Below are 22,803 nucleotides of genomic sequence, written 5' to 3' on the forward strand. Positions count from 1 at the left end.
GATGCCTTGAAATCCAGAGGCAGTAAAAGAAAAGGCTGACAAATGTGATCACTTCAAAACAAAATTTTGCATGGCCAAAAACGCTATAAACAAAGTCAAAAGACAACTGGCAAATGGAGAGAAAAATTCTTAAAGGTATCATAGAAAAAGCATTACTATTCCTAATATATAAAAACTCTTGAAAATGGGAGGATAACGGGCTGCGGGAAGGGACTAATGAGGAGTTAATGCTTAATGGTTATAGAGTTTCTGTTTGGGAGGATGGAAAAGTTCTGGAAATAGATATTGGTGATGGTTGCAGAACAATATGAATGTACTTAATGTCAATCAATTGTACGCTTAAAAATGGATAAAATGGCAAGTGCCGTGTGTATATATTTATATTTAAATATAAGTACATATATAAATATATACATACATACACACACAGATATATATAATACCACCATTAACATTTTTTAATCACTGAAAAAAAATTGAAGGAAAAAGGACAAAAATCCTGACGGAAAAATCAGAAAAATACATGAACAGGCGATTCACAAAGAAGTTATAAAAATGGCCCTTCAACATAAGAAAAAGGTTCAAACTCATTCATAGAGAAATACAAAATACAGCAATACTAAGATATGATCTCTCACCTATCAGATTGGTAAAACGTTAAAAGTATGACAACAAATTATATAGACATGGCTGTGAGGAAACAGGCACTCATACAGTATTAGTGGGACTGCAAACTGGTACAACCCTTCTGGAGGGAAGTTTAGCAGTATGTACCAAATTATATATGCAAGTTTGCTTTTGACCCAGCAATATCCCTTCTGGAAAAAAAAAATCCCCAAATACAAGAATACATATGTATAAGGTTATTTGTAATGACAAAATATTGGAAACCGCCTAAATGCTGATACATGGGAGAGTGGTTGAATAAATAAATGAGGCATCTACACAATGGAGTACTATATGCAGGTGTAAAAAAAAGAATGAGGAAGATATCCGTGAACTGATATGGAATGAATTCCAAGACGTAATGGTAAGTGGGGGAAGAAAAGCACAGTGCAAAAGAGTACCCACAGTTTGCTCCCCTTCACGTGAGAAAGAAGACGAATAAGGAAATACACGTGTATCTGCTCAACTGTGCGGAAGAAACAGAGAGAGGAGAAACTAGAAACTGAGGATTCTGGGTAACTATAGGGGACGAGTGGGAACAAAGTGGGGAAAATGGGGGAATGGGAACAGCGTAGTAGAGATGAGAGGGAAGTGACATTTTTATGAGCACACATATTTGTTTAGTTCTGGCTTTTAGAACTTTGTTAATGCTTTGATTACTGTAAAAAAGTGATTAAAACCAGGCTGTGAAGAGAGCTCAAGATGGTATGCAACCAGCAACAAACGAGTCTAAGTTGTGACAAAGTGAACAACATAGCCACACTGAAGGGAAAATAACTAACCTACATAAAATTTTTAAACAGTAGTTTGATTATATACCTGAAGGTTAAAGACATAAAGAACTGTACATTATTCTCTAGTTAGTAAATTGGTTTTCATGGGGGTTTAGTTTAGCAATTCTGAAACTACTTTATGTGTGTACTAGGACTGAGCAAGTACATAAATTTATCATGGATAATGAGAAACAGGTTTCTCACTGTTGGGGAAAGGAATTACAAATAAGAACAAGAGGAAAGCTAGAACGAACTCTGTAGTGTTGGACCGGAGGAAATATCAATATGAACACATGTTTTTTAATACACGTACATAATGAGATGCAGAGAAATACATATAGCTGTGTGGTACACGTGTGGGCATGGGTGCATATATTCCCTACCTCCATTTACTGAGAGCACAAGGAATTAATGACGCCCCAGAAGCAACAAGCAGACCTAAGCCCCACATCTTGGTTTCTAAATACCATTTTCCAATAAAAGGAACCAGAGCTCCCTAGAGAAATGGTGATTTCAGAGCTGGGGCAGGGAAAATATAAGGTAAGCCTGGCATACCTGGTGGTGCCAGAAAGTAATGAAGCGCTCAGAAAATGATGGGGCATGTTGAAAGGACATGGAACCAACTGAAAGGAACCTCCAGTGGTCAAATCTGGGACAATGTGACCAATAAAATAATGACAGTAATGGATTATAACCTACAGGAAAAAATATCTATACTGATATAAATAAATAAATAAAGTAGCAGCCCCGCCTTGCAGTAGAACTCTGATCAATAAATGTAGAAGAAATGTTGGAAACTGAAAAACACTACTTGGCAAAGACCACAGTAATACCTGTTGCAGGTAAGAATCATTGACGGATACTATTATGGACTGACTTGTGTTCCCTCAAAATTCGTATGTTGAAGCCCTAACCCCAATGTGACTGTATTTGGAGACGGGGCCTTTAAGGAGGTCATTAAGGTTAAATGAGATCATAAGAGTGACGCCCTAATCCAATATAACTGGTATCCTTACAAGAAGAGAAGGAGACACGTGGGATGCACACACAGAGAGAAAAGGCCATGTGAGGACACAGTGAGAAGGTGGCCATCTGCAAGCCAAGGAGAGAGGCCTCGAGGGAAACCAATCTTGCTGGCACCTTGATCTTGAACTTCCAGCTTCTAGGACTGTGAGGAAATAAATTTCTGTTGCTCAAGCCCCTCAGTCTGTGGTATTTTGCTATGGCAGCCCTAGCAGACAAATATGGATGATAAAATCACTGTGCAGAAGTATCATGAGAAGATATTTACATCATCTCAATGTCTCCCCTCACGTGACACCTGAACTACAAGGGTTAAAGCAGTAACGTTACAGTGGAGAAACCCTGCAGACCCCACCTTAATCAAGTGATCAAGGTTAACATCACTAGTAATGAGACACTGACATCATGAACCCCTGATACAACAGACACATCATTTCTGTTGAATTCTTGCTTAAAATGCATAACCTCAATTTTTTTAAAAATGGAAAAACATTAGAGACACATCCACATTGAAGGACATTCTACAAAGTAACTGACTAGTACTCTTGAAAAGTGCAAAAGTCACGGAAAAACTGAGGCACTGTCACAGATTGCAGGAGACTAAAGAGACATCTAAATGTTATGTAGGATCCTGGATTTGGATCCTAGACCAGAAGAAGACATCAGTGGGAAAACCGGCAAAATCCAAATAAAGCCTGTAGACTAATTAATAGTATTTATCAATATCAATTTCCTGATTTCAGTGGAACTTGCAACTACGGTTATGCAAGATGTTAACAGTAGGGGAAGTTGGGTTGAGGGTATATGGGAAATTCACACCATTTTTGCAATTTCTCTGTTGAAAACAAAATGCAGTTTTTTGATAATCCTGAACAGGCTAGTGTTCAGCCTTAAATCTAAAGTGATTTCAATGTAATTTTTTAAACACCTAATGTTAAATTAAACAAGAGTTCAGAATGTTACACTATGAGTCTGTTAACATAATCTTCTAAAATACACAGACACATATAAGCAATAAAATGCATTGTTCATAGACAGATACACATGTACCAAAAAAACATACAGACGCGAACTAGACAGTGGTTTGGTTCTCAGTCTCGTCTGCACAGTGGAATCAACTTGGGAGCTTTAAAAGCTACTGATGCAAGCTATGTTAAAAGAAGGTAACCTGTCCATATCTACATTAAACAGGGGTTTCAAAGTATATACAATAACATGCTTAGGAATCTGGAAAATCATACTGAAGTAGCAAATAAGAATCACTCTGACTTGGGAAAAAAAACTAACTGATGCTTGAGTTCTCCCCTTCTTACCCTTCCCCCCTTTTCTGATTTTATCTGTCTGGCATGAGATCCAGGCACCAGGGGTCCCTAAAAGATTCCCAGGTGATCCCAAGTGTGCATCCGGGGTTGAGAACCCCCGGGCCTGAAGGAGACATAAGAAATCTGTGTTGGTTGCCTGGAGGAGGGAGGGAGAAGCATGGAATTAGCAAGAGGAAACCAACTTTACTTCAAAACTGAAGGAAAAAATTACTAAATGTTAGGATTTGTAAATCTGGAAGGTGAGACCACAGGTATTTGTTACATTATTTTAAGTTTGTCTCTATTTCTTTAAATTTATAACATCTTTTAAAGAATAAAAATAAGCTTATTTGTGAATCCATAGGAGTGTCATTTTGATGAATGTAAGGTATAATCAAGAAACACTGCTGGTTCCATTTTATAGAGACAAAGGAACAGGGAAATAAACACAGGCTTCAGATTTGCAGCTCTTGAAGGCTCATTGGAAGTCCCATCAATAATTTTAGCATCTTCTCCAGACCTCTTGCCCATAGCTGAAACACATTAATCCTTGCTCTAGGGGTTCACCCTTAATAAATTTCTGGTCAATGCTATAATTTAGTGGCTCAATAAAGTAGAAAAACAAGTGGTTCAATGGTAACAACAACAACTGCAATGTTGTTTATAAACAGAAATTATTTTTAAAAGCTAAGCACTTGCCATTTCTTGGGGCTTCCCTGGTGGCGCAGTGGTTGAGAGTCCGCCTGCCGATGCAGGGGTCGCGGGTTCGTGCCCCGGTCTGGGAAGATCCCACATGCCGCAGAGCGGCTGGGCCCGTGAGCCATGGCCGCTGAGCCTGCGCGTCCGGAGCCTGTGCTCCGCAACGGGAGAGGCCACAGCAGTGAGAGGCCCGCGTACCGCAAAAAATAATAATAATAAATTAAAAAAATAATAATAATAAAAGCTAAGCACTTGCAATTTCTTACTAATCCCGAACAGCCTAGCATTCAGCCTGTCTGCAATAGCTTTGGCCGTACCAGTTGTTCCCAGACTGACCGGCGGGTTGCCATGATGCACAGCTGCTAAATATTTGTAATTCCCACCTTAGTCTTGTTAATCTGTCTGTACTGATCTATCCGTCCTCTCTCATCTTGTTCTGCAGTGGGTCCAGTAGCCTACCTCAACGAGAATGCCACTCTGCGGCCAGAGAACAGAGCAAGGCTGACAGTCTCTCAGAGGGGCTCGAATCCATGATCATTAGGAGGCTTTGTCTAATCAAGCATAGAGAAGGTACTCCAGCAAAAAGAACGTCAATTAATGTAAGGAAGGCTACTGTAGGGGAAAACTATTGATATATTCAGTGCTGGGAAAAGGGGGGAAAAGAATGCTGAACCAAGGACAGAAAATGTGAGCTTTAGTCCCATTTCCACTACAGTGGCTATGACGTATTCTGGGTTTTCTTGCTTTGTTTTGTTTTTTGGCCGCACTGTGTGGCGTGTGGGATCTTAGTTCCCTGACCAGGGATCGAACCCACACCCCCTGCAGTGGGAGCGCAGAGTGTTAACCACGGGACCACCAGGGAAGTCCCGACATGTTCTGTTTTTATTCCTCCTGTTGTTGTCATCCATCTTCCTTCTTCCTTCCTTTTTTAAAGATTTCACTCAACAAACATTTATTTATCCAAAAGGAAGTCTAAATGCTTTTGGAAATAGTTTGGCTTCTCTGACATTATCAACAACTGCATTGCCGCTCAGTAGGAGAAAACCTCTCCCCCATAATGAATGGGATAAAAGAAACTTCACGAAATGGTTGTTTTTCTAAATTATAACGTGTTTCTTTGGTGCTGTGCGCTCAGTAGGCTAATACCACACAAAACTTGCACTATCACACATTCATTAAGCTGACAGCCCCCTCTGCGCCCGATTTTACCTGTTCAATGCCTGTATAATCATGTCGAGCGCTGGTTAATTTCTGATACATCTGTCTTTCTACCAAACCACGGGTCCCTCAAAGGCGAGAATCCTGTCTTAGTCATCTGTGTATCCACAGTGCCTGGACCCCAGTCAACACTGAAATTTGTTTTTAATTGGCTAGAATCAATACTAAGAAGCAGTAGATTAGGATGTCACCTGTCGCTGGCTCACTTCTACAGAAAATTCTTTGGCTCTGTTTCTAGGTCAGCGCCGTGGGGGCCGTGCTGTGCCTTCCCACTCCTCCCTTCAGGATTGAAGTACTCACTCCCCCCGCTGACTGGAGTGCTGGCCGCCCAGCAATCGCCACTTGATGGAAGAGAGCCGCCTCAACAATGATGTGCCCCTTACGGGGGGACCATGCAGAGATATGAAGACCTGGGCCCTTGCCCTAAGCCCAGACACCTCTGCAAAGGTCATCTCCGCTCCAGAGCTCCCCACGGGATCAACAGAGGCCTTTGTGGCGACTGCACTGTAGCTCAAGTTATCCCCTGCCTCATTCAGCTAGTTTCTCTTCTTTCCCACGTGTTAATCCTAAGAGCACCCCTAATAAACTCTGCCGACTGATTTCTCTGTCAGAGTCGGCTTCGCGGGGAACAGGGCAGGCAATGCTCTCTAACCTCTGTTACAGATGCGTCCTTCTCAGGCCTGAGCCATAAAACACTGGATACGTGTCGGAGCCCAGATCTACCTCTGGGCTGAGTCTCCACTAAAGAGGCCCGGCGGATAAGGAGAGAGTACCACAGTCTCACTCACAAGACACTGCTCTGTTCTCCGGTCCCCCTCCTTCCCGCTCGGCTACAAACGTCTCCACATCCCTACTCGGAGATCCTGTTATGATCCAAACAGATGAAAATTCCCTCTTCGGGTCCAAAGTAATTGTAAACTGAACACTGTGTAGTTGAAACCGAATCCCTTTATGGGAAGCGCCTGCTTCCAATATCTTTTCACAACTGAGCGCATCCCAAGCTCAAATCCCAGCCTCACACAGCAAAACAGCTCGGCAGAGGCACCCCAGCACAGACCAGCTGCTCACCTGGCTTCAGTCACAAAGTTGCCGCAGCTCGGGTTTTCCACCACCTGGAGCTCCTCTTAGCTGGGGATGGCTTTTGGATTACTATGGAGGAGGTGGCCCGCGCTGGGCAGAGCTCAGCCTGGAGTCTTCCCAGACTAGTCCAGCCCTGATCCAACCAGAGATAAGAATCACTGAGGGGACTAAGGACATGATGGGAAACTACCAAACACAGATTTGACCTGCTGGCTTTCACTTGATCGCTAGGGAGGCTAAGTCCCTTCACTCCTTCCCTGGACCGGTCCACCATCTTGTCGCATCGGATGCCCGCGGCAGACACCGGATGTCAGTCACACAATCGGCTGGGCAAACGTCTCCTTATTAGTCACGTAGGCCTTTCATCTATTTTTCCCTCTGTCTGTGTAACATTCTCTCAAGCCCACAAAAAAAAAGAAAGCCTTCTCAGGAGGCTCTAACATTCCTCTTTCAACCATCCCCTTCCCCAGCAATACAGTTTTTTCTTTGTATTTGATAGAATCAAAATCAGATGCGTTGCCATCAGGATGGATAAACTGTACTCTCGGTGTTTCATCATAATAGCAGCTTTGGGACTAAAGCCAAACAGTGGCAATTTCTCCCCTTCAAAGAAAAATTGCTTTCTAAACCAACTACACCCCAATAAAAGAAAGAAAGAAATTCACAGTCTATTCCAAAATGCATATTCGTAATACCAACATAATAATAAAACTCTGCGATATAAACAGAATCAAAGGTGATACAAAAAGAAAAATTGCTTTTAAGAATTAAACAACATTTTCCTTCCTCACACCATCCTCAATAGACCCTTCCCCAACCCCATGGTACACTATTTTAGGAGGAAGACCTTTCTGTAGAATATCTTGAATATTTCCATATTTCAAATCAATGCATTTGATGGCTTCAGCAAAAATAACTAAAGTGGAGGCTTGAGCAAATCATTTCAGAGTCACAGACCAGATAAAATGAAGGTGAAATCTGGCCTTAAAGAGGAATGTTTAAAAGAACACAAGTAGATGTGGAAGAAGGACTACACTGCCTTGCTCTGCAGGCAGGGAGAATTGATCTGGAGTGGAGATTTGATGGACTTTAATCTTCTGCCTGGCATTTGGGGGCCTTCCCACACCCACACGTTTTTGTCACTCAGTGTTTACAAAGAACTAGAGAAGTCACGTGGTCTATGATTACGCAACAAGAAGTAACCGACTTATAAGTAAGTGGTGAAAGAAATGACTTCGTAAACAAACCTTTTTTTCCTCCAAGAGGAAAAGAGGAAGAAGAGCTAGAGACAATTTCAGGGCTTCTTAGGAGGTGAGATTTGAGGTTTGATTGTTTCTGCAGACCTCCAAAAGAGTGGGAAGCCCTTCTGAAGCTGTCATAAATATTGGTTGTATAACGGCTTTAGATTTCCTCCGGGGTTCTTGAATAATTTTCTCAGACTGAGGTTTCGTCACGGCAGCTAGCCCACCGGGACGGAGTGATTTTCCTTCTGCTCCCTGTACTGCCATTAGTTTATTGAGACCTGCGTGCAACCAGTATCACTGTCAGTCATCCTCATCTAATGGAGATGGTAGCCACAGCGATAGTGACAGCGATGATGGAGAGGAGAGCGATGAGGCGGTAGGGATGGGATGGTAATGGAAGCAGTGACGGTGGTGTGGTGACGGTGGGCTGGTGGTGGTGATAACGGTGACACAGTAGAGGTGATGATGGTGTGTGACAGTGACAGTGTGGTAGAGACAGTGGTGACGTTGATGCTGATGTGATAAAAGTGGTGACAGTAATGGTAGTGGAGATGACGGTGACAATGATGGTGGTGATGTTAATGGAGATTATGATGGTGATGGTGATGTTGATGGTAACAGTGATGACGGTGGTAGTGAAGGTAATGAGTTCCTGATGGGAGCAGTGGTGGTGTGATAAATATAAGACCAGTCTTTTGCAGAGATTATGTCCCTGTTCCAAAGGCTGCAAGATCCTAGAATTCATTTCTGAACTTTCTTACTGAGTCTTCCCAGTAATAGGTGGACCGATTTATTCTGTCATTCAAAAAGTATCGATTCAGCACCCACTATGTTCCAGGCACTGTTCAAGGTGATGATACAGCAGTAAACAAAACAAACAAAACTCTGTGCTCTCAAAAAAGTTGGTATTTTAGCCGACGAGACAAACAATAAACCAAACAGATAAATAAAATATGTTATATATAGCGTGATGATAAGCCCTAAAGAGAAAAAGCAGGGAACATGACATAAGGAGTACAGGCAGGGCTGGGGTGTGTGCGTGTGTGTGTGTGTGTGTGTGTGAGAGAGAGAGAGAGAGACAGAGAGAGACAGAGAGAGAGAGACAGAAAATTGGATTATGGTTCAGCAAATATTCTCTCTCTTCCCCCTCCCACTGTGGGCAGAGTATACTTCCCTAACTTATTAACGTTGGGCTTGGTCATGTGATTTCCTTTGACCAGTAGAATATCTGTGGAGTGTGAAACGAGCTGAGATCATGAATTGGCTCTTGGGCCCTGACGAGAGACCAGGAGAAGAACATGCCTTGGGAGCCACTGCCCCTTCATTATGGGCCTCAACACGAGCACACAAAGAGCAGATCTGAACCCCACTGTCTGCAGCCTACAGCAGAGCTGACAAGCCCATCCAGAGCAATCACGTCTCAGTCGAACGCAGGAGTATGGAAATAAGAGCTCGTTGCAAGCCACTGACTTTAGGGGTGGCTTACTCTGTGGCCAAATCCCGGCAACAGCTGACTAGCACGGAGCAGTCACAATTTCAAATAAGGTGATCGGGGAGGCCTCGCTGGGGAGACGACATGTGACACAAGATCTGAATGAGGTGAAGCAACAAAGAATGCCGGGAACTCGTGAAAGGTCGTTCCAGGCAGAGGGAACAGCAAGTGCGGACGGAAACTCGGAGATGGAAACAGAAATGACACGCTTGAGCAAGGAGGCCAGTGCGTCTGGAACAAAGTACAAGGGGGGCGAAGTCACAGGAGAGGAGGTTGGAGGAGTAACAGGAGTGCGAGGCAGCATGCGGAGGGCCTGGAAGGTCATAATAAAAATACCGGGAAGCCATCAGAGGGTTGTGAGAAGAAAGGTGACTCAGTTCCACTTGTATTTTGAGAGGCTCTCTCTGCTGAGACCCCAGGGAGAGATGCCCGGGGCTCGGATGGGGCACGGAGCGGGGATGAGTCACAGGGGTGACTTATCGTCTCAGACCAGCTTGATGGGATGGCCCAGACTCTTCGTCCTCCCACCCCAGGAGCCAAGGAAGCCGAGGCCATTAGGGTCGGACTCAGGGGTAGTTATCGGTAATGCACAGTGCGCGTCGCCACTCCATCCCTCTATTGTGTGTGGGGGATCTTAGTGATTCACAAATGGAGGATCTTTTCAGAACGGCTCAGGCAGATGCAAATACAGCCTGACAGCCCAGCCACCGTCTCTTGTGTGCGTGGATCCTTCTTCCTTTGTCCCAGTTGGCAACACGCCTTTTATTCCAAGCATCAGATGAAGAGCTTGCCTGCATCCCAGGGGCCCCAGTGGCACCTAAAGGGCTGGGATGCCTACATTCTAAACCTCCTTATTTTTAGAGGCTCCATGGGAAATGAACGGCTCAGGCACTCCGATAACCCTCCACTTCCACTTCCCCCCTGGTACCACGTGGTCCTGAACCAACTGCTTCTCTACTCGGCCTTGAACTTCTGTGCAGTAATCAAACAAGCGGACTTAGTCCAGCATTTTCTGAGCTCTGTGTGGGATGTTACTCTTTTCTTCAGGTTTCATCTGATTCTATGGGAAGGTGGGTTAGGGTGTGTGTGTGCAGCTACGTGTATGTAGGCGTGCTAGGAGATGATATCGCACAGAATACTGATTGGACTGCTATCAAATAAGATTTGATGATTAGTATCTGAATATGATTATTTAAGTTTGTGTTCCCTGTCGTCTTCTTTCCTTGGCTCGAGTTCAAGCACTCACAGAATATGTTTTAGAAGAGAATTTTTTCCAACTCAAAAAGGGCCTAAGATAAACGCATCCCTCTGCAAGGATATTTGACAAGATTGGCAAATTGAACCAAATGGGCTCCAGTCCTCTCTTATTTTGTCAAGTGACCTCTGAGAAAAAAAAGCGAAATTTTTGTGAGAAGGTACCAGAGCAGCTAACTACTTTGTTCCGTGTTAGTGAATCATCGCGTTTGGAGAGATACTTTGCTCTGACCTTCTGTAGCCACGGATGTGAGACCATTTACCTGGATTTAGTGTCGACCTCAGAACCTTTGGCTGCAGGTTACCATGACAACGACCTCCACCCTGGTGAAGGAGGAGGCTCTCACCAAGGGGAAAAACTCCAGCCAGACATGTTCTTTTGCTTTTTGGAAGGAAAGCTAACTCCATCAAGAATCTAAGCAGACACTCGAGGTAGGGGTCACAAGATTATCTTCCAGCATCATCGTGGGCTGGGACTGGAGACTGGCTCTGGGAGCACCAGTTGAGCCACCCCATTTTACAGGTGAGGAAACTGAGGCCCAGCATTGGGGGTCGCCAAATCTGGTCCCCAGTACAGTCCCTGGGAGGTGGAGGTGAAGTTCCTAATGAAGTTCAGTCGCAAATATAAACAGATATTTGATCAGAGGTGCAGAAGAATTGCTCGCTGAGAAATTATACTCCATTATGTAAAAAGTCGCCGTGGGGTGTCAAATCTGTCTTGCACCCACGATGTGTGAGGATTGGATAAAATGTTGAAGCTGGGCCACTGCCCTGTTTGGATTCTCTTCAAGGACTGTATTTGAGAACAAACCAAAAGTATAAAACTGGCTGAGAAAGAAAAAGGAATTGGGTGGTTGCCATCAGTTGACGGTGGCCTGCAAGCACTAATGAAGATCCCCTGCCGGACTCACCGCCCTCACAGCCCCGCTTCCCAGGCAGGGCTGTGGACCTCCTGACTTCGGACTTTCCTACCTTCCCTCCAACTGTGTTTCTTAAGCCACGTAGCCTTTAATTAACTACTGCCATTGTAACTGACCCTGAGATTTTCACATATTCTTCTCATTCTCACCACTTAGCAAAACAAGTCTCAGGGAGAGACAAGTTCAATGATTTGCCCAAGGTCGCATACCTTGTAAGAAACAGAAACGAGTCTTGGGACTAGAAATCCAGTGCTGTCTCCACCAACTCTGCCACTCACCAAAAAATGTTACAGATTGCTAATTGGGTGGCACAGTTCAATGCTAGAAATCATTAACAAGTGGAAATACCACAAAAATGCAACATTAAGGACAATCCGTAAGTGAGGGAAATAACTGCTAAAAGCTAGGAGAGGGACCGAACCCTCAAACAAAGGAAAAAGTACGTAACTGCTGTTAGATCATGAATCTAAGAGAGTAAAGCAGAGGCGAATGCCGAGATGAAGACAGAATTTTGTAAGGGAAAGACTTCACTTACAAAAGGCAAAACTAAATAAAATGCATACGTTTGAGATGGGCCTCTTCTAGAAAAAAAATTACAACCCTCCACCATGTGATTGCAAGCAAGGGAAGAAACCCAGATTATCTTAGGCAAGTGGAGGAATGAACTGGCAGGCTGTCAAGGGCTAACAGAACCAATGAGAAGCTGGAGGAGAAGGCTTGGGACAACCAGGAAGACCCACGGCTGCTACTGAAGCAACAGAAACCATAGCTGAAGCCCAAGTGCTGCAAGCACAGTGTTTTCTTTGTTTCTGCTACCACTGCTATGTATCTGATTCTGAACTTTCCCTACATCTTTGTGCCCTTTGTTTAAGATTCAGTATCCCAGGATCAAGTGTCTAACCGTTTATTTAAACCTTAGTGTACCGGGGGCAGATAGAAGGAGGAGCTGTCCCCTTTGCCTTCTATAATTGGAGCACCAGCAGAAGGATGAGACGGCTATTGCCCTCCTGCTGAAACCATGCCCGATGGGGATATATTAGTTGGGCAATACTAACTGCTGTCACAAACCCCAGGGTTTAATGGCTTAACACAACAGAAGTGTATTCACCAGGCACGTAACTGTCCAACACAGACATTCCTGGTTGGCAGTCAGCCTTCCCAGGATTATTCATGACCCAGGCTTCTCCTTCCATACTGTGGCTCCACCCTCCTCTTGGGCCTGAGAGTCCTTTGTATTCAGATGGAGAACGGATCAAAACAATGAAGGTAAGCTTCTTGAGCAGATGTCACGTACATCGCTACTGCTTCCATGCCATTGGTGAGAACCAGTCCTGTGGCCTCAACTACACGTAAGGAGGCATGGGAAATGCAGTTTCTGGTAGGCTAACGCTTACAATCAATGATTCTACACTCTGCAAAAGGGGGTCCAAATCTTCTATGGACAAAAATGTGTCTCTATCATGGGAGACCTCCCACAAAGAGAGATGGGGGCCAACAGAAAGGGAGAGGGTAGGATGTGTGGCAGCCAAAAGCCAACATAAGTCTGTTACAAAACGTATTTCCAGACCCTGGTCAGGAAGCCTATATTTTAATTTAAATGGATTGGCTGTACCTCCTTCACCGGAGTTTATAACTCTTGGGGTTGGATGTGACCCTGCGAGGTCCACCTGCTGCCCAGGTTAGAATTCCCCTCTGGCATTCCTGATGACAAGGCAGTATTCAACCTGTATTCCCAAACCTCCTCAGAAGCAGTGTATCAACTAAGACGTTTTAAGCTATACACGATAGAAAACCCCAACTAAAAGTGAAATCCGGAGCTAGAGGAGCTTTCCAGCATAGGGTGATCTGCAGCTTAATGCACACGTTCTTTCCACCTCTCTGCTCCGCCATCCACAGTGCTAGTTTCATCTTAAGGCTGGTCCCCCTCATGGCCACAAGATGGCTGCCAGTGAGAGTCAAGACTAATGAGTCCTGATGCATATCCAGCAGTAAGGAGAGAAAATCTCTTCCCCAACCACGAGATACAGACCTTCCTTTAGGTCTGACTGGGTGAACTTAGGGTATATATCGGCCACTGGACCAGTGAGAGCTATGAAGAGAATGCCAGGTACTGAATGGCTGTGACTAACAGGGATCTATCCCTCTCCCATAACCACAAGAAGATGATACTTCAACAAAATTGGGGTTCTATAGTCAAGAAGCCGGCGGGGGTGGGGGGGATTGGATACTGAGTGGTGAATCGACAGCATCCACTAAAGATGGAGAAGGCTTTACCCAGTAAGAAAGGCCATTCCACTTTGGAGCAGTGCTGGAAGGTTCTTCTTTATATTGAGCCCAAACCTTGCTCCTAGCTTTGCTCTCTGGAACTCCACAGCAGAAGTCTAAACCTGCCTTGTGACATACTTTCAAAACTTACAAGACAAATACTGTATATTCTTACACCAAAGTTTTCTCTTCTTTAGGCTAAACCCCCTTTTATCCTCCCCAATATATCATTTCCCACCTCTTCACCACTCTTCTTTCTCATTTATGTACATGTTCCAGTTTGACAAAATCCCTCTTACAAGGTCATGTCCCAGAAAGAGCAGCAAAGCGACACCCTCCTTTGTTTTTCCTACGATCCCTCCACTAATACAGCCAAAGACCAGATATTGTAACTAAGGTAATGAAAGCTACTGTAACAGATAAACCCCCATATCTCAAGGCCTTTTTACACAACAGAGGTTTATTTCTCACGCACGTGGAGTCCTGGTTGACAGGTAGCTCTCCTCCAAGCAGTGGTGACCCACGCCCCTTCCAACTTGTGGCTCTGTCGTAGTCAACACACAGCATCCAAAGTCACCCTTTCTCTCTGTATCAAACTAGAAGGGGCCAGGACGTGAAGGGTTGTGTGTGGGCAGCATTTATAAGCCAGGAAACAGAGCACCACACTTCCTGTTAGCTAGGACTCAGTCACATGGCCGCGCCTAACCGCAAGGGAGGCTGGGAAATGGAGTCTAACGATTTCTGCCCCAGATATTTAGCCACTGGGCACTGATGGTTTTTCTTGAGCTTGCTGTTGCCCAAACGCTACCAGATTTTATCTTAATGGGCTGCTGCTAAGATGGCCTCCCCGTCCTATAAGCACTAGAATTCCTCATTTAAACCTGGGGCAGGGCTCCTCTACAGGGCTCTCCCTCATTGCCCGTTTGGGGCACTCTTTCTGCTCGCTGCTTCTACTACTTTTCTCCCTTTTCGGAAGGTCTCTTTGGGCACTGTATAAATAAGACCCACCTAGAGAAAAGCAATTCCTAACTGAGTGCAATCAAATTTGTATAAGTCAAGCAAGGGTGCTGACCCGTTTCAAGGATATCAAGGGCCCGAGGGAGTTACTAATTAATACCTCCGGTGAAAATCATGTTAACGTTGTCACTTTCTATATCCTTTTTGCCACTGTGGTTTTTTTTTTCTTTTTAATTTACAAGTAGATTTCCAGATCCTCTGTCGGTTCACTCTTCTGTGTCTTAAGTGCCACGCGAAAAAGAGGAAAAATTGTACGTCTGCCCCTGCTCTGCAATGCTGGGAATTTTGAAAATGAACTTCAAGTTGATGTTGCTTTCCTCGCTTTTTGAGGCTTTGTGGGCCAGAACATTTGCTCTGTGTATCTATTTCCAACTCATAATGCAAGACATGTAATTAGTGGTGCCTCCGCCCCGTCCCTGGCAAGCTCAATCCGGCAGAGCCCATCCAAATGTACCACACAGACTCCTCTTCCGTGGCAAACCAGGGCAGATGTTTCTTACTCCAAAGAACCATTTTCAAACAATTCTCCAGCCAAAGAATCATCACTGGGATGTCGCTAAATGGTATTTACTCTGGAGGAGCTCACATGAATTAATAGGGTTATTAAATACTGGGCAAAGGGTTGTATGTGGCTAGAATTCTGTTACCATAAAGCTTCAAAGGAAATAGTACCATATAGGTCCAAAAAAAAATCTCTTAAAAGACCCCTTTGCAAAAGCCAGTGTGTGGTTCAACCTCATGCTGTCACGTTTTTTTTAGACCTGGAAGGAATCTACAGATTCACCCATGCATTCAAGGAGTTACTAAGCATCAGCTGGGTGCCAGGCACTAGAGTGGGTGAGAGAGATGGAGATGAGCCCCTGGCTAGAGAAGCTTCTAGGCCAGTAGGGAAGACAGACACAAATCAGCAATTTGATATTATAATAGAGAGATTAATGTAAAATTCAGCTGAAAGGTATTAGACCTGGATGAGGTCTCACAGATCATCAAATCCAGTCTTTGTCAGCCTTTTAGAACCAATACCCCCTTTTATATAAAAACAAAACTCTCTAGGCCACCATTCAGGAAACTACAAAAATGCAGAATCTCAGGCTCCACCTAAGACCTACAGAATCAGAGCCTGTGTTTTAACACGACCCCAGGTGATTTGTATCTCCACTAAAATCTGAGACGCACTGCTGGGGCAGTCATTGCGGAGGACCTCACGCCGTATCTCGTCTGTCCACCTGAATTCATCAGCAGATATGGTAGACGGTTTCCAACAGGCCAATAGCCTCAAATGCCTGCACCTTAACTCCTTGCAAGCCTACCGGCGTTGATGCCACCGGGTAAACCCACAAGCAATGACGGACTGAAGCCAGCGGATAAATGCCCCATTCTCCCCATCCCTTTTGTTAAAAAAAATTTATTTATTTTATTTTTTGTTTTTTGGCCGCGCCGCATGGCATGTGGGATCCTACTTCCCCAAACCAGGGATCGAACCCATGCCCCCTGCATCGGAAGGGCAGAGTCTTAACCACTGGACCACCAGGGAAGTCCCCTCTCCCCATCCTTTAACCAGACAGTTGATTAACCACCAGCTGGTATGGTCTGTCCAATGCTGCAAACATCTTACCAAAAAGAATTCCAAATAATCCTGAAAGATTCTGTCCCAAAGCTGACTGGAGGATCACGCTGACTCTTATCAAGATCTACTTTGTTCAGGTGATCGTTTGGTTTTTTTCCCTGGCTCCTTGCCATTCCCCCACCTCCTAGCCATCTCCCATGACTTAGGATTGCCCCAGGCATGGGAAAGTAGCGCCCAGTCATTTCTTGCAAACAGACTCCACCTGCTTCTCGCATACAGGTTCCCTCTGTTGCTTTGGGAATTCATCCAACAGTCTCTACCTTTCAAAGCTTTGAATCAGACACCGATCTGACCGAGGCTGGAATTTCAGGGCACTGCTTTCTTGATTTGGATTGGGTTTTAATCATAGGCTTGCCCTTCTCAAGTCACACTGACCATTGTCCCTCGGGGTCTCTAATTTACGTATTTTACTTACTCTTTCTAAGAGGCAGGCCTCCCATGGATGATGAATGTTGATATTCTGCCACCTAGTGGACGAACTGGAACTGCAGGGATGGAGCCTAAAGGCTGAAAAGAAGGAATCAATAACTTAACAACCACCATGTTCCTAATGAACGTTTATTATGTACAGACCACTCTAAAGATAGGAGCTCATTTAATCCTCATAACAACCGTACGCTGAAGATGTGCTCCTAATTTCACAGGCTTAAGAAAATTAAGCAACCTGCGATAGCGACACAGGGAAAGGACAAAATTGAATAAAAGAGCTCATTAACAAATGGGTTACAGCTCTGGGCAACTGAGGCTCAACTCTGCTGGGGATCCTTTGAGAAACCTTTGACAAACTCTCCCGTCTTTGCATTTTCTTGTTCAGTAGCACCAAGATACAAACTGTTACCAGGGAAAGAGCACGGGCTTTCACGAGACAGACCCGGATTTCAGTCTGAGCTCTGCCATTTCCCGGCTGAATGAACTTGAGAGGACCACGTGACGTGCCTGAGTCTGTTACCTCATCCGTCAATGGGAGCTGATACTATACCCTTAGGATTGCTGGGGTGATTGGACAAAATCACGTGTATAAAGTAGTCCACGGTACCAGGCTTTGGGTGGCACTAGTTGATTTGGGAGGCGCAGACAAGACTGGCAGGGAAGCAGGGGAAGTAAAGCCAGGAAGGGAGGGCGGCCAATACAGGGCGCATTGCTAAGCAGGTTACCACGGCGGCCCGCTGGGATCTCATCCCGAAGGAAAGCCCTGGGAAACAGTGTGAGGCCCTCAGCTCAGAATTACCCCAAACAAGGACTGAGGGAACTGGTGTGTCTGTGGACCAATCCCTGAGAGTCATTTGTTGAGGGCCGCTCCACGCGTGCACGGAGATGCGGACGCAGGCAGGTGCAAGGGCGCCAGAGCGCCCCGACGGGACCGTGGGCCCTAAGCGGTGCATCACAGCGTCTGCTCGCAGCAGCCAGCCCGTGCCAGGCACGGCCCTGCTCCCCTGCCCCTTCGCCATCCCATCCCCCTTCAGACTCTCTTCTGCCATTCTGCCGAATACAACGTGCGAGGCACTTGCTATCCTCCTCTTCTGTCATCGTGTTCTGCTTTAATCCTGACGCAACATTCTTTTTAATTTAATTTTTATATTGGAGTATAGTTGATTTACAATGTTGTGTTAGGTGTACAGCAAAGTGACTCAGTCATACAAATACATACCTCCATTCTTTTTTAGATTCTGTTCCCATATAGGTCATTAGAGAATACTGAGTAGCGTCCCCTGTGCTGTACAGCAGGTCCTTGTGGATTATCTACTTTATTCACTGATGCACCATTCTTAATCTCTTTTCTGCACTACGTTCCTCTCCCCTCCTCTCCCTCCCAACCTATATGACTACCCTCTTCTACTCACTGTCTTTTGCTCAGTTCCCTCACGTTTGAGCCATGATTCTTTGTTTCCCACTCTCTGGCGACCATCAACTTCTTTCCCAACCGTTCAGGAATCAGCCTTTGTGCCATTTCAGAAGTCCCTTCTCCCATGACTTATGTTAGCAAAAGCATCTCCATCTCTCTTGCCCCACGAAGGGTCAGGTTACCGTTCAAAATGAGTATTAAACAAAAGACCAGAGGCAGACACTGTGGATTGCTCGACCAATGGCCACTTGATCCCTTTCTTCTTACCAAGAACACACTGATATTTTTTTTAACCTTCCAGAAAAAGGCATGTCCTTCAGAGAGGTCAAGACCAAAGAAGTACTTCTGGGTCTAAGCCAATCAGGGCTGAGCCTTTCCCTTGCAAGTGACCCATTTAGACGCTGTCCGGTTGGGCAATGCCGGCTAAGGAGAACTGGGGAATGCCCGGGGCAAGGTTTGCCTTGCGTGCGAAAAGGGATCTTTTTTCTTCTGCTTCTGGACATTGTTACCTGCACATAACACCCAGAATTGCCACAATCCTCTCAGAACCATGAAGAAAATACAAGAGAAAATGAAAGAAGTGAACTAGGGCCACCATATTGTTGAGCCACTGATCACACCAACCCTAGAGACGTCCTATAGGACTGTGTAAGTCCATTTCAGTTCTCTGTTGCTTGCAACCAAAACCACACTGAGATGATATGATAAAGTCCTTAGGCTTTAGAAGTTAGTTTTTCAAAAAAAAAAATCCTTACGAGAGAATGATTTTAATACACAGATGATCTGCTCACAAATGTTCTTAATGGCCCATATATTTGCACTGGGCTTGGCCACGCTCTCTGGCATAGTGTCATTATGCATGTAACGTCTGTAAGAATCAGCCTGAACAGACCAGGAGCACATCTAAGTGAGCCCATCTGGCCTTTAGTTAATACAACTCCCAAAGTCGGGTGGAAACTGAATTTTTCCTATGTGGAAGAGCAGGTGAACTAAATTAGATAATGTTTTTGGAAGTGTTCTCGATAAACCTGAGGTCGTGGTAGCTTATGAATCACTTGCAACAACGAGATTTCCTTTAAATAAGCAAGCTTATGGCAAATCCTTTTGGGTTCAGAGGAATTCTCCTTTAAAAGTATATATTCTCCCTGTGATGAGTGATTCCTTAAATTGGGGTTTGGCTTCAGGGAATCTGTGAATCCCATGAAATTAGAAGCAACATTCTGTGTCTATGTGTAAATGTGAATTTCTCTGAGGAGAAGATAACTAAGCTTTCAGCAGATTTTGAAAGGAGTTTATAACTACCCTCCTACCTCCAAAAAAAAAAAAAGTTAAGAGCCACTGCTAATGTAGGTGTTTTCAAAGCCTGGATTTCCTTAAAGAGGCATATACTTGCATTTGAAGGCAATCTGACAGAGGGCTAATGTAGCATTTTGAGGAACCAATGTTCATATCCAATTTGTGAATTCTCAGATGTCACACCAGATGTCCTTAGTTTCATGAGGGCCCTTAGGCCCTATGGGGAAAAATATGTGAAGGAGATTTTGGAACGAGCTGCCATGCCTCGCATTCTCAGGAGATGTGGGAGACTATTACAGTAATGGCCCCCATTTTTTTCTCTGTATGTCTCTATATCCATCCCCCCTCGGGTAGTCATCTCCAATACTAACTCTGAGTTTGGCCATGTGACTTGCTTTGGCCAGAGGAACAACAGCAATTATGACAGAAGCAGAGACTTGACAAATACTCAAATACTGGCAATTTCCTTCTTTTTTACCCTTATTGGGGTCCCTGCCACCACCTCCATGTGAAACAGCCTGAGTTAGCCTGATGGATGTTGAGAAACATACGATCCAGTCACCCCCACCATCCCAGCCTACAGTCAGTCAATCCTCAGAAGCAGAACACATATCTCGGTGGCAGCTGACTGCAGGCACATGAGTGAGTCCTGTCGAGACGGCAGTAGTACCACCCCGCTGAGCCCAGCCCAAACTACCAACCCTGTAAGCTGAGTAAATAGCTTACTGTTTTAAGGCACTAAGTTTGGGGATGGTTTGTTATGCGGCAAAAGCCAACCGATACAGGAGGGAATACAATGGCTCTGTTTGCCAGGTGCCAGCATCCCTTGTGGCCGTGCATGGTGGAGACAGCAGGGAAGAAGCCCAGACCTGCTGTAAGACCATGTTCCAAACCACGGGGAGGCTCCGTGATGGCCCCACAAGCGGTGGTCGGCAAGCCAGGCTGAGCGGGATAGGCGGCCAGGGAGCAGAGGGGAAACAGGATCCGTACGCTGGGTCCTCACTGCCCTTGGCCTAGCTGGAATTATCTGGGCCCCAGAATAACTACTGGGCTCCCCCCTCCAGTCACTCTATCTCCCACCAAAGGAAGGCCTGGAAAGGTGAGGCTAGAAAGTGGTTTTTAAGGGTTATTTAGGCCCATTTTTTCCCCCATGCTTGGCACGATTTGAGAAAATGAGAATTATAAGAGATTAAGTAGGAGAAAAGAACATCAGGAATTGAGTGTCAGAGAAGGAGAAAGGGAATCAAAAAACAAAGGAAAGAAAAAAATACGAGAGAAAAAACAGAAGAGAAAGAAGATGCCAAATATTACCCACACTCAGTCATAAAGAGCACGAAGGAAAACATGTGCTTATTACGTTCAGGTGTTTGCATGCCCAGGAAGCCATTTAACCTTCCCAGCTGTCCTGGGGAAACTGAGGCGCGCACAGGCCATGTCAGTTGCTCTAAGACTATAATGCCCCAAAGTGGCAGGACCGGGACTTGAGTCAGTCCTCAGCCCACAAGGAAAAGCAGACTTGACGTGGATAATAACAACAGACCACACTTTTGGCCGCTTACTACGTGCCACACACTATTCTAAGTGCTTTACACGGTTCACTCGTTTGATACTCAGAACAGCCAGGCACCAGGATTACCATCATCCCCAGTTCACAGATGAGGAGACAGGACACAGCTCACCCAAGATCACTGAGCTCGTAAGTGGTGAGGCTGCATCGCGAACCCACGGAGTCCGGCTTCAGAGTCTGCACTTGGAGCAACTACACTGTAACGCCTATCAGTGCGCTACCAGATTCCAACCCCACCGCGGTTGCCACCACCCTCGGGGCTTTGGAGTGGCCCAGCGGATGGGCTCACGGTACCGGGACAGGCCTCAGATGAGGACTGATCACAATGTAAAGATCTGTGAGGGCAGGAACTCCACGAGGAGATCAAGTAGAGCCCCCCCTCATTTTAGAGAGAAAGGCCTGGCTGCCTTGGGCTCTATCCAGAACCAAGCATCCCTCCTGGATAGAAACGCACGCAGCGCGGGATCTGAAGGACAGCCCAGTGCCCTGCACTTCACGGGAAACAGCCAGGAGTGGCGGCTTCTCATTTTGATGTCTGGGCCTTTGGAAGCTGGAAAGAGACTTTGCTGGAAGCTGTTTGAGGAAAGAATGAGGGTTTCCGGGGGAGGGGGGACGGAGATGAGAGCACAGAGAGGATATGGGAGAGACAGGTGCAGGGGAGGGGAGCCGGAAAAGAGAAGGCTGCTCCCCCGGGGGCATTTTTATATTACTGATTGCATGACTGGTACATTTAAGTCCCCTGGGAACCACAGGTGTATCCCAGGTGCACCCAACACGAGTCTGGTTCAGAACTTGATTCCCTAGCAGTCTCCCACTGTCTAGATCTTAGATAATAATCCCAGGAGAAGAAAGGCTGGAAGATTCCACAGAGCAAAATGTAATTCAGAATCTGTTTAGCTTTTGAAGTTCCTCTAAAAGAAAATCAGTCGCCTTTGTCTCCCATCTCCACTGGCCCTTACTCTTTTCTGAGTTTCTTCTCGGTCACAAATACGCATAAGGCACTTCAAGGCGAGACACACCAGCAATCAGCAGGAACACTCATTAAAAAAAGAAAAGAGAAGAGAAAAAAGAAAAGGCTTCCATGATGGCGGCAATGATCATTTCGCGGATATGAACCCAAATGAAATAAGGAGATGGTGGCTTTGGCAACCTGGGGGGTCTTTTGTGTGTTTTTCGTGGGAAATTTCTGGATCTCTGGGCTTCGGGGCATTTCAGCATCAAATCATCGACCCCTTTCCACACAGGAGAGAAGAAAGGCAGTATGCAGGCCTTGATTCTCTCCTCTGTGGTTTGAGGTGTCTCTAGGGAGCGTGTGAACACTCCCGAGAACCCTAAGGTGTGTATTTACATTTCTGAGAGGGAAGTTAAAGGTAGGGAAAGAACACAAGGTTTCCAAAGGGAAAATTCCAGAAGAAGTAACCATGGAAACTGTTCCAAGGTCTTCAGAGTAGTGTCACATCGAGCTGAGAGACAGCAAGCCCCATTAGTGGGAAATGAAACCCTAAAGCAGAGAGGCTG

This window comes from Neophocaena asiaeorientalis, unplaced genomic scaffold, assembly GCF_003031525.2.
Source record: "Neophocaena asiaeorientalis asiaeorientalis breed wild unplaced genomic scaffold, Neophocaena_asiaeorientalis_V1.1 scaffold657, whole genome shotgun sequence".
Lineage (NCBI taxonomy): Eukaryota > Metazoa > Chordata > Mammalia > Artiodactyla > Phocoenidae > Neophocaena > Neophocaena asiaeorientalis.